The sequence below is a fragment of the Plodia interpunctella genome, chromosome 3 (genome assembly GCF_027563975.2).
Source record: "Plodia interpunctella isolate USDA-ARS_2022_Savannah chromosome 3, ilPloInte3.2, whole genome shotgun sequence".
NCBI classification, from domain to species: Eukaryota; Metazoa; Arthropoda; class Insecta; order Lepidoptera; family Pyralidae; genus Plodia; species Plodia interpunctella.
In genome coordinates, this window is record NC_071296.1 from 274,565 (window position 1) to 287,423 (window position 12,859).

At 35.2% G+C, this 12,859-nt stretch overlaps 1 protein-coding gene across 9 annotated transcripts in view; it reads right to left on the reverse strand.

Moving 5' to 3' along the window:
• Positions 1-12,859, reverse strand: part of AstC-R2 (Allatostatin C receptor 2) — a 104,061-nt gene that overhangs the window by 34,022 nt on the left and 57,180 nt on the right. For all 9 annotated transcript variants that reach the window (XM_053769101.2, XM_053769103.2, XM_053769105.2 and 6 more), the window contains one exon: positions 6,587-6,638. The gene's annotated coding sequence lies outside the window, so the exon portion shown is untranslated. The remainder of the gene's footprint in view (positions 1-6,586; positions 6,639-12,859) is intronic.

The window sequence follows — 12,859 nt, forward strand, 5'->3', positions numbered from 1 at the left end:
AATCGCTAATAATATTTATGAAATTCAATATTTCCACTTCAAAAGTAATAGAAAGTCGACGAAAATTAGATCACAGGAGAAAAAAGATCGGTCGGTCAATTGGATGTTAATGAAAAGTTAGCTACGGCCTCGGGCGTTCTCGGATTGATTGCCGCTGTACTTTGAGCACCAACCAACCAGAGAGGCCCATACATGGATTTTGTACGCCCATTTTATTTCTAACGGCGTCATATACAAACAGACAGGTAAGCTTTGACGGATTTGCATACATTGGTGGTTTTTCATTGCGGTAAATAAAAGGTCTCATTCAATCTACGCAATATTTACTCTTACTTACTTCTCTCATACAGTCCACTTCAAAAGGATCCACGTACTCTGAGGATGTGGAATGAGTCTGCCATGCTCTTCCCTAAATGTTGCATGCTTTTCCTTAAATGTTAACTAATATTCTAACGTCCGACAATACAAGACGAGTTTACATTGGTTTATAGTTCCTCGTGCCGTACTGAAAGTCTGAATTTTATGCAAAGAAGTTTGAGATTTCACCCATCGCTATGACGACCCCCTGAAGGGTTAACGGGTATTTTTTGCAATAGGTCTACCCGTACACCCTTAATGAAACAAAACGCTCGCGGCTTGACCGGGTGGTTTAATACTCAAGTCGCCGTAAGGCTTCGGCTTTCGTTGGTCAAAACTGCTCTTTTATTCTGTAAATAAAATCAATCTTTCTCGTCACGCTTGTCTTTGATATTTGGAACGTGATTCAACAGTAGATGCTAATGATTTTACATTCAGACATTAAGAACTCGATTTAAAATTAAACCTTTCGATATTACATCCAGTTTCCATTAAATATTTGTTACTGATATTTAGATTCTGTTACAATGATTTGGAATTGAAGTCAATATTTTGCTCTACCACAACTTCATTAATATGATAAGAATAGCTTCTTTTGCGATTTTTTGTCAAACAAACATAAAATACGTATATTTTCTGAGAAAATGTCTCTTGATGACAAACAAAAAATTCATTTCATTTTTCTTGTTGTAAGTCGAAGAATGATACTTGTCCTTCTTCCCGTTTAAAGTTGCGAACCCTGAGCGCGCTGGCATACTGAGCACTAGTCAGAACATTCCTACAAAAGACATAAATGTTAAATGGCTAGTAGCAAACCGTCACAAACCGCCGCTGCTCCAAATCACTTGTTTTTCTGCCACTGGATAAATTATTCAGCTGCCGCCATTGAATATAGAGTAACCAGGCGTCGCAGCTGCGTTCCAGACGCGGCAGGGCAGCGCGACGCGACTACATAGATATATCAAATGTTTTATTCTATTTACATGTAACTTGTGTTTTCAAAATGTTCGGTTACTTTATAAATATGACACTATAAAATTCTTGATTCTAGGAAAACTTGAGTTTTCGGGAAAGGAAAGACACGAAAAATATTCATGGATAAGTTGAAAGAAAAGGCAAGGATCGTGTCGTATAGAAGACACAAGAACAAGATCTTAAATGCTTGATGATGTTTCACATTGTTGTAGCTTTGATCTTTCATAACCGCATAGCGTCGCATCGTATCGCACAGCGCTCCGCCGATCAGTGAGGACAAAGCTCATCATCTTCGCTCACAAACACGTTTGAATTTAGTTGATGATATTTTCTGCCGATTTATTTGTAAACTAGCTGCGTCCTCTCGCTTTTACAGTGTAAGGGTGATGGAATTTATAGAAACTCTTTTATAAAAGAATAATTTTATAATGTTCGGTTTATCAGATTAATTTTATCAATTTCATCATAAGGAGAGGTGTCATTAGTATTTAATCAAAATACATAGTATACGTACCTATAAGTACGTAATGTAGATACTCCTAGTTTCGTATTACTTTTCTGCACCCAGTACAAAATCCTCTGTTGTCCTTGTGGTTAACCGGTTGGGCCGCTTCAATAGTATTTATTTGAATTTAATTAATGAATCAACAAATATATTATTTGAGAATAAATATGTATATAAAACAAGGTAAAAAGATTAAGAAAATTGAGGAATAATAAAAATCTGGTAACATATCAACATATCCGGCATCAGTATCGAGGGAGAGCCAAGTTTTACCAAATATTCTCCGCTAATAAATGTTTAAATTGTAAGAAAAAGCAGTTAATACACATATATCAAGTTCATCCACTTAGCTACTAGTGGATGAACTAGTCCCAGGGACCAGGAGTCGAACATTTAGATAGACGAATACAGATCTAAGTCTACGTAATAAGGTCTAAAACTAAAAACAGCTTGCTTGTATCACAGACTGTACGTAGGTTAGTGCTCAGCTGGGTTGGAATTGTTATTTATGACTCTCGATAATGTTGTAAATACTATTTTTTGTGATTTAAAGTATATTCAGCTGGTGGTGTATATTACGCATAAGTTTTATGTGTACGTTCATTTATGTAATTGTTCCCAATAATATTTTATACCTAATAAATATCAAAGTCAAGAGTATTCAATAGACCTTAGATTCAAAATCATTTTAAATTGGCATGTTCACAATTTTCCGTTGATTATTCTGGGCGAATACTGTTTAAATAAGTTTCTTACGACATTTCAGCAATGAGAGAAATGAATTATTTTTATAGTACAAAGTATGCATTTTACGGAGTGTGTTGAATTGCCAGTTCAGAGCAACATAACATAATGTATATCGTAAATATGTATTTGATTGAAACTAATAAACTCTTTTTTAAATGGCATTTTTTTCTTTCTCCATGTCTCTAAGCACGCGGCAGCGAATGCTAATTGCTAACGCCTGCTTTTAACGCCGATGTGTTCATAACTACAACTTCGTAAACTGGCATCGTGATCTGCACGAGATTGGCTCAATTTTAATGAGCTTCATTAAGCGTATCTTATCAACAGTGTTAGTAGTTTGTGGCGTTTATGTACTACTAAGTAGGCACTTCTTGTAATTACATAAGATATTCTATTATATTGACATATGAATTATATTGTAATATGAATGATATTGAATGAAACGATTATATTTTAAGAAATGTGTATCTATTACATATCGAAACATATACATAATATTGTGAAACTATTTTCCAAGTGACCAGGATTCTCCTCAGATAGCGAAATGATCAATAAAATTAATTAAATACAGAAATGTTAATTCGTAAAGACCTATTCCCTGTCTTATAGGTAAAGATTTAAAAAAATCAGGGAAGTATTCAGAGCAATGAATACTTTCAATAATGAAAACAAACATAGTCATTATAACACTGATGAGAAACTAACAAAGCCAGATCACGTACTGGTATATCGGGCCAAACACATCGGCAATTAATTTTTATTCGCCGTTCAGTCTGTCCGTAACGAGAGCCATTATTTATGAAGATCGTATTGTATTAATTGCGAGCTTAGAGGAATTATTGTGAGGCCAAATAAATGAAACAAGGTTTGTAAAATATATTTTTGTGCTTGAATTTCATTTGGATTACTAAGTGTGATATTTTAGGCTTTATAATGGAGGAGCTTATTATTTGAGACGAACAAAACAGAAAATTAATTATTTCAATTATGTCCACATTATTGAGTGAAATATTCAGCTAGTCTATCGATTTACACCAATAAATACGATAAGATAGAATGGCATACTTTGCTTTGTTGTGCGTTAAAGTTGAGGTCAAAATTTACTGATGCAACCGAGCCTAATTATACATACGTTTCGTATTTTTTGCGAAATTTATGGGCTTTTTTATTTGTCTTTGTTTTCTCATGTTAACATCCAATTTGTCACGATAGCGGCAGTGTCACCTGATGCGCTAATCACCAGCACAATCTGAACGACTTATAGCGGCCGCTTCTTTGTACCGCTATCTAACTGAAGCAGGAGATTTGCATGTTCCGCGTTACGTGTAGTGATAAATAGCTAAATATGTTTTCCTTTATTCTGTTGTAATTTATTTTTAACAGCCAGAAAGGAACGGTATGTAATTTTGTGTGTGTTTTCTTTGATCGTTTTTCAGTTGATATATTTATAAGTATATATATTTGCAATCTTATACATTCGAATTCAAGTAGCAAATTTGAAGTTATGAAAAGGTAAGACTTATGTGACAACAGTTACTCACAGCTTTTTAAGTTTAAGTATAAAAGTTAAAATATTATAAGGAAATATGTCTATCCTTATTTCTACTCTTTTATAACTATTGCCACATGTCCACGAAAATTAAACAGGAATTTATTTATAAAGTACAATTATCATTTTCACGCAGGAAAATTTTAAATCCTATTTTATTTAACGCTCGCCGTATCTCCCAGATATATGCGTTTTTGATGCGCTGCAGTCCGATAAGGGAAATATTTATTGTATTTGGAAAACACGCGGCAACCTGCAAACTCCGATTTATTTGCAGCGATAGCCGGACTCGGATGTGTTTTTTAAATGTTATCGTATGAAATATGTCATCGCGTATCCTATCGTCTGATGTTTTTGTGTTGATAGCAAAATAACCATCCATTCACCATTCAAAGGCACATTTAGTTTATATCTTGCGAGCATATTTTTTACTATGGTTATATTACAATATAACGCTCTGATGAGGAAAAGCGGTGTACATACTGCTTTTCCTCATCAGAGCGTTTTCCCAGATATCATAGAGCGTTGGAGCCCAGAATCCGCTTTCCTGCTTTTTTCTTCCACTTCGTACGTTCTTCAGCACCCTCAGCTGTCTGACACGCGTATCATTCTTGACGATGTCAAGCACTTCTTTAAGTATTTTGTATACCTACTTCTCTTCAAACAATAACATAAATAATGATCACATAATTAATAGATTTATTTTTTATTTTTTTAAATATTATCATAGTCCAATACACTAGTATCTAGTATTTAGTATCTAAACTAGGCCGAGCCTGTATCTCAGATACTAGGTCCTTCCTTTTGCGTAACACTATAGGCATTATTGAAATCATTACTTCATATCGTAGTCTATCTACGATAAAAAAGAATACTTCTATGTTATTTGCACGAAGGATAAATTAGTAGGTAGTCGACTTATCGACAAAGCGTATACAATAATACAATCAATGTGTTAAGGTGGAGGTGGAGAGGTGCTCAATGCTAATGGTGCCTCATCCTCGCGGCATCCTCGCATATTCACTGATAAGCTAACAAAGCGGTTGTTAGCCTAACTAACAGACAATGGCGCGAATCGTCTGCATTCCGAGCCAGCGGTAGATTGACACAATTGCCGTTGCTATTCACTTCACGGTATTCGTATGGTATTTTCCGTGACTATATAGAATTATATTTGTTGTTAGAACATATAGTACATAGCATGTAATATAGCGTGTCAAAAGTCATCGTATTATCCCGAAATTTGACGTTGGTCCATGGCGATATCTTATAAGACAACTATTTCTCGTGACAACGTATAAACAAAACCATGAGCAATTTTGAGAGAAATGGTATTGAACCAAAGACACAGAATTACCAGCTTTGGAGAAATATGATTAGGAGAGCCGACCTCAATAAAAAGGGAAGAAGGCTGGTAGAAGAATACTCCAGCCTCAAGAAGTCCACTGCTGGACATATGCTTCTCTCATAGATTCACATACTCATCACTTTTATTGAAAATACTTAGATATTTGAGTCAATCGGAACACGAACAGTTTGTGGAGCTTAGCGCGGGCCGTTGGGTTGTTTATATTATTTATGTGGTTTAGGAAGACGATCGCCACCTGATGGTGCCGAGTAGGCCAGAATACAATGACATTATCAACTATTGTATTGTATAATATAGACTTCGTAGAACTTTTAGATATGTCTAGGTTGAAATAAAATCACGATTAATTTTATAAAATTACTTTTTAAAATTCATTACTTTGTGTAAAATTTATCATTTAGTGATAAAGTACCTACTTATAAAATTCCTGTGATATTTCTTAACTTAGCTTTTCAATTTTGATTCATTTAATTAATTAATATTCATAGAATAGGTACAATTAATCTTAATACGCATCGTTAAAAAGAAATCAGTCATGACTAAAAATCAGTAATGACTATAAATTTGATTCCGTTATATCATAAATCCATTTTACAAGGTTTTTTTGTGTATGTTTTATGCAAATGGATATTTTAGGAAATGCCTATTTTAAAAAAATGTCACTATTGACTCTTCAAAATCAATACGCGGTAAATGGACGGAGATAAATCGAATCTTCATAAACAGCTGATTCGTTCTATCAATTAGCCGTGGATGTGTTTTTTCTTTTGCCATTACATCTCAGTTGATAATTATTTTCAAATATTATAAAAATATAAGTCCACGAGTGTTGGTTATTCTATATCTTGTGAAGTCTACGGGCACGAGTATGTTTTATGAGCAGTATTGACACGGACCGACGAGTGTTTGCCGACGGACAAAGGACCGAACGGTTGTGAAAAATGACCGTTTTAACGCTGTAAAAGTAAAGCGGAGTTATTTTATCACGAGCTGGACCATTTTCACATATCTTCGAGTACTTACGCACGTGCCGTACAAATACTCGATAAATAAAAGCTTTCAAATTGAATTGGTAGGTACGTACCTCTGATGGAGAAATGTTTTTTCAACTTTCATCTGCCATTGATGCTTCCGACCTGAAAATAATTAAAATTCAATTGAGAAATATATTTCGTAATAAAGAGGAAACGGAAAATTGAGAAACGATGAAGGTCCCATCGGGAAATAGAGAGAATAGTAACATAAAAAAAATACAATGAGAAAGAAACGTTCCTGAAACAGGTGATGCGATCTGTCCGACAATCGAATTTTGCTGTTAAGATACCTACGTCTTTTAGTCAGCATTTCTATCAGGACTATCCAATGCATAGAAAAGTTATGGGAACAACAAGCACTTAGCAGCAATAGTCGCAGTTGCTTCACTACAAGACAAGATATTGACCAATTAGTGAAGACACCCAAACTATCACCGAGCTCAAACTTATACTGACCCGGATGAATATACATTGCGTAGTTTGTATGAGAGATTTTTTACCCAAGTGTATAGCCGGCATAGGGTATCTCAACAATTTCTCCTCGGCATATCTCACTGTGTGTAATTGCGAGAGAGGTGCTAATAGGCACTTCACCCAAATTGACGATAAAACCCGATCGCGCAAGGAATGGCCGAATCTCAAGCGCGAGTTAGATAAATGTTGTTCAATTGTTTCTATTAATGGCCGCACGAATTGGGCTAGTGGGTGGTGGTGGTGGATGCTTGGACATCGATTTAGATCTAAGAAAAACAGTAATTTAACTTAATTAGATTTTGTCCCGGTTCTGCAGGAAATCGTTTTAACGGGAGAAATTAATTGCCGAGAAATTGAATAGAATAATACTACCTATTTCAATTTAAATAAACAAAAATCAGATCTATTTCGGATATAGAACTTAGCTACGCTAAACTTATTTATTGTACTTAATTCCACTTGAGCTAAATGACGTACGAGGAGGGCCTTCCCCATACAATGGGAAGAGGCAAGGAAAGATGAAGAAACATTATTTCTAGAAATATGCGTAATAATCACTATAATGAAAAAAAAATCTCTTTCGTAAGCTCTAGTTACACTGGAGGAGTGTATGGCCTCGGTATCATCTACTTTGCATGTAATTTTTATTACAGTTGCTGCTAGTAGTAGTAAGCTGTCCGTTTTGTTGGATCTTTAGTTCTTTTGTGGCCAAAAAGATTTGGTCGTGAGTAATTTTCTACAATATATTGAAGAATCAACGATGCGAGCGCTCCTCTCCGCAACGTAAACAGCGCACACCTGTTGTTGTCGGGAGAGTTAACACGTATTGTGCAAACAGACGGATACAAATTGCACCGGACGGATATAGATACCGTTAACAATGTAAATATTTTGCTATCAGTACCCTCACTTAGTAAGAACGATAGGAAAACAAACTAATAGATGTTTGACTCGGCTAACATTATTCACGTTGACTCGCGCATTGTGATGCTTATATGAAGAATTTGCTTATATAGATCACTTACACCCAATATCTCGCCCATTTCCATGTATTCCCGGTTGCATTCGAGGCTATGAGGCTGCGAAACCCGAGTTTATAAAAATAAACTTTATCATTTTTAAGATTCACCTGTGATTTTACAATTGGCCGTCTGCGTGACGTCATTATTCTTTGAGCATTCCCAAATTGTAGTCTATTAAGTACCAAGGCTGAGTGTCCCTTAGTTACCTCGTACAACATTCACAAGAGGATGTCGAGTTACGTCTCATATGACCTCATAATCGATGCACGACACCGCCTCATCCATACAAAATGTAAAGTTGTTTACAAACATATCTGCGCCTGTGCTTCCAACCACAAAATTCATCATCAATATTAATGCTGCCTCATCGTGATAGTCAAGGATTCTTCACGGATCAATTACTATGGTAGATGATATGGACTGGGTACTTGTTTATTCATGGAACAGCAGTGAAATGTTTTCTGATATTTTATGATCGATCCAATCGTTTTTATCATAATAGTTTGTCACTGTTTCTTATTTTTTATCTTTGAATTCCTTTTTAAATTGCAAATGAAAAACTAGCTCAAAACGCAAAAACAAATAGCTCAATGTCTGAGCAGGTTTTGATAAAAAATATATAAGGGCAATAACAAACTCTTTGATAAAGTTATGATCACAGTTTTATTGATTGCGGTTCTGGGTGTCTGTATCCATTCGAGCCGCTTGCTTGTATGAAACAAGCTTGGTGTGTAATTTTTGCCGTTATTATGCTTTTCATAAAACTTGTACATAAAAATTGTTTATAATTTTCGTAGGTAACTTTTTAGTTGTTCACCACTTTACTACTTTTTATTATGTTCTTTTACATAATTATTTACCTTTTCTTGGTTTTATCCTCAATCAAATTCACATAATTTTCAGCTTTTTTATTTGTTATTCTATTCTCATTCTTGACCAACATTAAGCGAGTAGGTTTTCGCCAGGAGCAGACTTTCTTTTTTCTTTTTTTTAACTTAGTTTTATATGCAAGCAGCAACTGTAACTTTATTTTCACACTATTTTATGGTAAGGCATGTTTTTTAATATGTTTATGTATTACGTTACACGTATATTGCAAATATATATTCTACGTTAACAAACTTTGTTTTGTCAATACAATATCTACCTGTGTGTTTGTCTGTGACTTAAAGCAGCCGGTAGCGACGGAACTATTTGAAATCTAGGTTAGTGTCGGCATGCACGTTGTGGCCGAGATTGATGGAGATCGTGTATTCATAGCACATTGCTTTCTGCGGCTTGTCGAATGAAATGGCATTGTTTATTCATAAACTAGACATTCGCATGAAGTTTCTTTCGTCAATACTTCTATACTATTTTTCTAAATCTAATACTTCTATATTTTAAAGCCTTAGTAGCTGAGAGATAACAAGAGTATTCCCATGTTGGTTGACATCAGTCGCTTATAAAATTATAGCTGAATAATTTAAAAAATTGAAGTTTCAAATGATAATAGACATCACAGCCGAGAATGTAATCGGAAATTCATGTAACATATGACTTTACAAAATACTAAACTTCAACGAGAGAAGTCAATACTTTTATCAAAAATAATTTTAAAAATTAAATTCATGGAAAATAGTGTTCCAACGCACACTTGTTTATAGGGCTACAACAAACCTCATTGCGTTACTTATAACAACACTCCTTGGTTGTTATTCATCTTCTGTTCAATTTTTATTCATGAATATTCTCAAACAGGCATCGTATCCCAGGCCGGCTCTCCCCTAATTAGGCTATTTGTCATGACACGTCCCAGGGCCTTGCGAGTTCAATGGTCTGGTAATCGTTTATGGACCAAACTCGCTTTTCGTTGCCTGAATGAATAACCGAGACATGAGTTTGTAAAGATTCAAGAACAGCGCAATAAAATGGAATAAGCGTTATTAAGGAAAACTTACTTCTTGAAAATAAAGGAAACTTAATAAAAACAAACTTCAGCTTTCTTAAAATATTGCGGCTATGAAAGAAACTATTGATAATGAAGAGAACCTACTCGTATCATAAATTATTAAAGTTCCAATCCCAAGACTCTTTGGTCAACTTGAGGGCAGTTATTATCATATACAACTTTCTATTGTTTTTGCTTGTCGGTTTGGTTCTGAGCTCGTGTAGACACCCATCGCTCTCAGTGTTGCCAGGCGAAAATAACATAAATTGTTTTTTCCTTTGTCTGCGAACGCCTGCCCAATATCTGCACATAATTTATCAGACTCTATTCAATAAAGTAGGAAACTTGAGATATTGAAAACGTGGCTATAGAAACTAAATTGGCGCAAAAGAGTTTAAGATTTGAAGTTAATTAATTAGATATATCAATTTTTATTATATGGAAAGCCATAAAAAATATAAACTATCAGTGTCAATCATCAAGGTCGAGCCACTTAGCGCTGATGGCGTTTAAGCTATCGGAATATTTTCATCAGATTTATTAACCAAAATGGCTTTAAAGGAAATTCCTTTTTTGTTTTACGGCAATACTCCATCCTTTTATATTTCTAAACCTGCATTCTCTCGTTTTTAACAAAACCGCTATTTTATGCAGCGCTCTTACCCGGCAGACTGACTTTATGGGGTTATTCAGCACGAAACACACTGCGTTGCTAAGCGAATGGAGTAAATACGAAATCGTCGTTAACTCCGTGGATCTTGTGCACTGTGACTGAAACCATTTGGAGGCAATGACGAGCTCGGTGGCTGCGAGCAATCACCGCGGATCTTATCGTTTTTCATGTATATTAAAATTCTTTGGTTTATTTATCTTTCCAATGCAGAAGTTTTATCAACTTGGAGACGACGCGTCGCGGCTGTGGTAATGATTTCCTTTAACTAAAAGTGACACAAAGTTTCTTACAGTTTTCTCTTAAAACAAAGTTTAAAAATAAATTGCAGCAAATAAAAAAGTACTATTTTTACTAACATTTTTCTAAGTTTTATGTGATGTGTGAGATTAAAAACGTTAGACAACTTCACGTAATACGACTACAAAACTTTCAATGGCTTTAAATATCAGAGAATGGTATCCGAACCGCATTACCGGAGCACATTATTTCTAAGTTCTTTGTCGGAAAAGCGTAAAATCGTCGGACATGCCCAAGTTGGCTGTTAGTTTGCGCGGATCTAAATTAATACGAACAAACTGCGCACTCTTCATTACTACGGAACCTTTCCACAAAGTGCATCGTAAAGAACGCCGGACTGCTGGCAACACAGACGAGCGTCTGTAGATTGTGCAATTGGCTTTCAGCTTTTATGTAGAGCACGAGGAAACAGTGCCAGATGAAACAGTGACGAAATAGTACCAGTTTTGACGTCACACCCTTACATAGTTTAGGTCCTTACTATACGTCTTCACGAGGAAGCAATACTTTCTAAAATCAAACATTAATAATCAAACGATCCTACTGTATCTATATGTTTTCTAACTCTCCTAATTACAGAATTTAGAGTTCTTTATATTTGGTATGCAAATTTGTAAAGGTTTTTTGCCAGTGCGCACTCTACTAAGTATAACAGCATTTGCAATGCTCACTCTATGACTATAACTGCTAGACACCAGACAACCTACTTTGCAAATGTATGCATCCAGGTTCTAGGTCACCTAAATAATAAAACTGTTGCTGTTTGTTAGTATTCAACTAAATGTGCTTCTCAATTATTCATTCTACTAGCACTTGCTCGCGGCTTTGCCCGCTTTTATTTCTCTGCGAAAGCGGAACTGTCATGATTTTCATACAAACGTTCACTTCTCATTATAGTAATTTGAGGATTGATTAAAAAAAAAAAGTTTACGTATGTTTGTATGGGGGTCTTTAACTACATGCTTACCAAATGTAATCAAAATCGGTGCAGCGGTTTAAACATAATAAAGCAGAATAAACATAGGCAAACAGACAGACTTTCACATTTATAATAATAGTACAGCCGTCCTGACAGACGTTATCCTAACTTAGCAATAGGTTGAAGTCCTGTGGTATAGTATATTCTCTATTACAATTTACCGCACAATGTTTTCCCAGTGAGGACCTACCACTCATTAGAATACTAACAGAAAAGGATTTGATCCTGCTTTGCCTTACTGTAGTCATTATAAGTGGAACGAAACACATACAACGACTGCTATCGTGTCATTCTTTCGCCATTCCCTTTCAGAAATAGATCTTCTGATTGAAATTAGTTGTTTTTTCTATTTGCTTTCTATTTGCTCCAACACAAGGGCACTACGAGTAAATCTCGGACACAGCTAATATTGATAAACATATATTAAATTAAAATGTTAACAGGGAGAACAAATTAGAGATTTAAACGAATTGGAATACAAGTTCAAAGGTGCCTTTTCATTTTGCGAATTAAATTGCCAATGGCGAAGTAATGTTAAAGGTACGGAAAGCTTTACAAATTAAATTTCAACATAATTTATTCTGAAACTAGAACCAAGCCAAAAGTACAAAAGTGAAAAAGAGTATAAAAAACTGGTTTTAACATCTACGACAAGTTAAAAGTGAAATGTCATGCTATCTCTACCGTTACTCGATATTATAGAGACCTGAGAATATCTTTACCTTAGTATATATTTTTATTAGCTTATTAGTGGTATCAAATATCTAATTGGTTCAAAAAGTTGCCACCTCCGCAGAAAAACGTCGAAGTCATTCCGATATTTTTGTTGCTTTAAAATGTTTTATGACGACCTCGGTGGCGCAGTGGTAAAGTTCTTGCCGCTGAACCGAGAGGTCCCGGGTTCGATCCCCGGTCGGGTCATGATGGAATGTGATCTTTTTCTGATTG